Source organism: Phyllostomus discolor, chromosome 1, assembly GCF_004126475.2.
Source record: "Phyllostomus discolor isolate MPI-MPIP mPhyDis1 chromosome 1, mPhyDis1.pri.v3, whole genome shotgun sequence".
NCBI lineage: Eukaryota > Metazoa > Chordata > Mammalia > Chiroptera > Phyllostomidae > Phyllostomus > Phyllostomus discolor.
In genome coordinates, this window is record NC_040903.2 from 133584155 (window position 1) to 133588904 (window position 4750).

Consider the following 4750-nt stretch of genomic DNA (forward strand, 5'->3'; position numbering starts at 1 on the left):
GAAACCACTTTTACCTTAAGTTTTGAGCAAGTCCTTCCAAGATCTCAAGTCAATTTAATTTTGTCTATATTTAATTAGCACAGTCCAAACCTACTTGATATAATTTTCAGTCATAGAAAAGTTATTTTACTTTACCAAATGATTATTTTGTGGGATTCTGTCTCACAGGTGAACTGCTAATCAGTGCAAATATCTCCTTAAAGTAGCCAAATCTCCTGCATAAGAATTTTATTTATTTAGTTATTCAATGTATCATCCAGTTTCTATTCACAAAGAAAAAGCTCCAGTACATCTTTTAATTTTTTTGAAAAACTTCTGACATTACAGAACTAAACTGAAATGTATTAATATTCCACTTTTACATTTCCATGACAAACGGAAAAAAAACTTAGGAGCCAAACTCCCCCATCCTCCAAAACAAAAACCAACAGGGAGAAGCTTATAAAACTAAATATGGATTTCAGCATATTTAGAAAGGAATACAGCTGAACAGAGAAAGGAATTAAAACATTTTAATTTTTAAAAAGATTTTATTTATTTATTTTTAGAGAGAGAGGAAGGGAGGGAGAAAAACATCAAAGTGTGTTTGCCTCTTGGACACTCCCTACTGAGGACCTGACCCGAAACCCAGGTGTGTGCCCTGACTGGGAATTGAACTGGTGACCCCTTGGTTCTCAGGCTGCCATTCAATCCACTGAGCCACACCAGCCAGGGGAAAATGTTTTAATTTTAATTTAATTTTATTTTTATTACTTTTTTTTATTGTTGACACGACTGCAAGTGTCCCCCATTCCTCCCACCCCCCTCCATAAAACGCTTTAATTAAAAAATCACAGGTAGTTGATAAAACTGACAGAAATTGAAACTTTAGAAACTGTTTAAAACCTGGGATTGCCCACTGTTCAGAAACTACACAGATGGATCGTGGATGGTGGTGACCAGCAGAAAAGGATTATGGATGAATCTGCATTGTTCTAGCTGCTCCCCATGCCTCTTGTCTTGAAGAAAGCCTGACATTGACTAGACATTGAGCCAGGCTAATGCTGACAGCAGATCCAAGGATGGTAACCTGCCTATCGGCAGATCCTTCCACTGGGTTCACAGTTTTGATTTGCGCCCAGACTTCTGATGGATCTCTTTGATTTTGGTGACCTGACATTTGATTATGCAGCCAATCAAATCATTTGGAATGGTGAGTTTATGAGAAGTAGTCTGAGCAGATGTATCCAAACTGATGTGGGACTCAAGAGTTGGAAATTTTTAGTTTAGGTAATAGCTAATAAGCTTAGTAATCAATGCACGTAAAAGCTATTGTTCCAGGAACTGAAGGTATGACTCACCCTGACTCCAAGAGACCATAAGCAGTTCCACCTTTGTGCCTCAGGAGGACTGCAAGCAATTAAGATGGTATTTGAGCCATTGTGCTCCAGGGTGATTTAAGACTGGTCTGTTAGGGTACATAACCTGCTGTCTTCTCAGATTGCTGCCCATCTGAATAAAGTGCCCATAAAGATTCAATCCCTGCCTCTGCTTATTGGTTCTGCTAGTGACAGGCAGCATGAATGCCAGCTTTTCTGTTTTCATATTCTGGCGACTCCTTTCCAGGACAGACTTTGGGACTCCAGTAAGTCTGAGTATTTGGCTGGGAGTCCCATTGACTGCTGGACTGGGGGGCCCTGGGGTGTGGATTTGGAGACTCCCTAGCAGCTGCCAAGTGATTTCACTTGGGGTCTCTCCTTCTCTGACTCTCAGCACCTCCTATTGTCTTCACTTTTTGATTGAACCACTGTGCTTTCTGGTCTAGGTTACAATTCGGGTCACGACTTACATCATCAGGAATTAAGGTGCCTTGTGGTTTACAGAGCTCTGTCTGGTGAAAAGGTATCTCCTTGTTTAATTAAGGTGCCTTCTGGTTTTTGTGACATTACAGAGCTCTGTCTGATAGAATGGGGGCAAAAGCCTCCATTCAGGTAAACGGCCCTTTGGGTGAATTTTGGCTGATAGATTGACCTATGCTGATAAACCTACAACTGAAAAGAAAGTGGATTTTATTGTAACACTGTTTGGCTTATGTGTCATACAATATAGACTCAGTAGAGTGCTGGCTGTAGCATGGGTCTTTAAATTATTGTATTATACTGCAATTAGAGTTGTTCTGTCAAAAATCAGGGAAGTGGGACAAAATGCCTTAACTAGGAACTTCCATGAGTTTACATAGTCAGGATGCAGGATTAAAAGGAAATAGATTAATGGTCCAGAGAAAAGGGACTTTGCCTGGGAAAGACAGCAGAAGCTCAGAGAAGAGGGCCCAGGAAGATCTAGATATTATGGCTGTTGCGAACATGGTCAGGGTTTCCATGGCCCCTCCAGCCCTGGGGGATCTACCAGGCTGAAGGAACTGGGGACAGTGTGTCTGAACTGGCATTGCCATCTCAAACTCATCAGGAAACCAAATTCAGTGAAGGACAAGCCCCTACCAGGGAGGGCAGTACCTTCTGTGAAGACTTCAGTGGGAGTCGGGCCAGAGGGCCAGCCCACTGGATATTATTGGGCACATACTCTGTTTTCTACATCAGATATGGTAAACTGGAAAAAGTTTAAAAGGACCAGAGTATATCACTTTAGAATGGATGATGGAATGCACTCAGGCTTTTGAGTCCCTGAAGGTGCACCTGGCTTCTGCACAGGCTTTGGGGCTTCTAAACCTACTAAGCCCCCTCAGTTATACATTCATGAAAAGCAGGTCATTGCCCTAGGAGTCCTCACCCAAAGCTTAGTGACAATCTGCAACCTATTGCATACTTGTTAAATAAATTAGATCACACTGTCCAGGGGTGGCTAGCCTGCTTGAGAGCTGTGGCAACCACCTGTAAGCTCTTATAGGAAGCTGAAAATTTCCCTTGGGACAGCCTATCACCATTTATGCACTCCACCAAGGGTTGAGCCTGCTGGAGCAAAAGGGAAATTTGTGGCTCACTGCTGGAAGAATGGGCAGGTGCCAAGTAATCCCTGATCCCAACGTCTCCCTCAAAACTGTAAGTTAAATCCTGCCTCCCTTCTCATGGAGCCTGACTTGGCTGCACTAATATATGACCATGCTGAGATAACTGGTGAAGTGTATTCTAGCAGAATTGATTTACAGGACCATCCTTCAGAAGAAGCAGACTGGACTGTCTATGCAGATGGAAGCAGCTATATGGACAAAGGAAACAGAAAGGCTGGGTACACAGTTGTGACTTTTGAAGAAATAGTGGAGGGCAAGGCCTCGCTCCAGGAACCTCTGCTCAGAAAGCCAAACTGATTGCACTGACGAGGGCACTGGAATTGCCGCACGAAGAGAGTGAATGTGTATATTGACTCTCTTTAGGAATTTTGCAATCACGTGGTTCCATCTGGAAGGAAAAAAGAACTGTTAACCTCCAATATAAAGGAGATTAAGCACATGCCTGGGCTGTGGGCCAGGTCCCTGGTGGGGAGTATGCGAGAGGCAACTACACATTGATGTTTCTTTCCCTCTCTTTCTCCCTCCCTTCCCCTCTCTAAAAATAAATAAATAAAATCTTTTAAAGAAAAGAGATTAAACATACAGTAGAAAATTTAAAATTATTAGAAGCTGTTTAGGTACCTTTACGGGTGGCAGTTATACACCACCCAGGGCATCAGAAAGAGGACGCTGAAGTGGCTAGAGGAAACAATCTGGCTGATCAAGCAGTGAAAGAAGCTGCTAAAGGAGTGTTTATAATGCCTTTGGTACCTGTTCTAGACTTGTCACAATTTGACCCCGAATATTTGCAGACTGAGAGGAAGCTGAGAGCTGGGGTTTTGATGAAGAAGGTGCTAACTGTGTGTGGAGAAAGAATCAAAGAGGAGTTATACTGCTTCCCGAACACTTAGTGGAGCATGTGAATAAAGCGCCCATGCAGATCCAATCCTTGACTCTGCTCACTGGTTCTGGTAGTGACAGGCTGCATGAACGCTGGCTTTTCCAGTTTCAAAATCACCCAGTCCTGAGTTGCCGTGCATCATGGGAAAATGAGATTGTTGCATTGCCAAGTGGTGCAGCTTTGCCAAACCTGGCAGTGGAATGGTGTACTGTCCTTGAATGGTATAAGCTGACCGCTTGCAAAGCTGACTGGAGAACTGGACAGCATGGGCCAGTATGGGATGGTCACATCCTTTGGGGGAAATTGGGAGAGAGTGTCCAGTGTGACCATGCAGACCTGTGCCACACACTCAGTGATGGGTTGTAGAATCCCAGCAATAGACGGCCTGCTCAGCTGAGCTGGGGGGCGCATCCCCTGCCACCTGGACCTGGGCCCTTGTACTCGCTCGCATTTCCTTGATCGTGCAACCACCCTTCCCAATGAGAGAACCACATGGACTAGGAGGGACCACCAGCCTCAGGGTGATTGGGGGTCTCCTGGCAGCTGCGCTGTTGGTAATAGGGCTGTTGATGTCCTCTTCCACTTTGTCAATGATCATAGCAAAGGCTTTGAAGATGGCATTAGTGGGTCCAGCCAAAGTGATAATTCTCTCAATACAATTCCCTTCTGAGGTGCTGATACATGCATCACTCTCCTCACACATCTTCTTAATGGATTTTCCATTCTTTCTGATGGTATTGCCAAATTCCTTTCCATGCATAAGTAGTCAGATGATGAGAGTGACATTTAATCCACCTTCAATCACACCCGAGTCCATGTTGAGCAGTGTTCTGGGGAGCTGGACTTTGAGTGGCCAAGTCTTTGGT

General features: G+C 44.0%; 1 pseudogene; it reads right to left on the reverse strand.

The window, feature by feature from the left end:
* Positions 1 to 937: 937 nt before the first annotated feature.
* LOC114492067 lies at positions 938 to 4750 on the reverse strand (annotated as a pseudogene).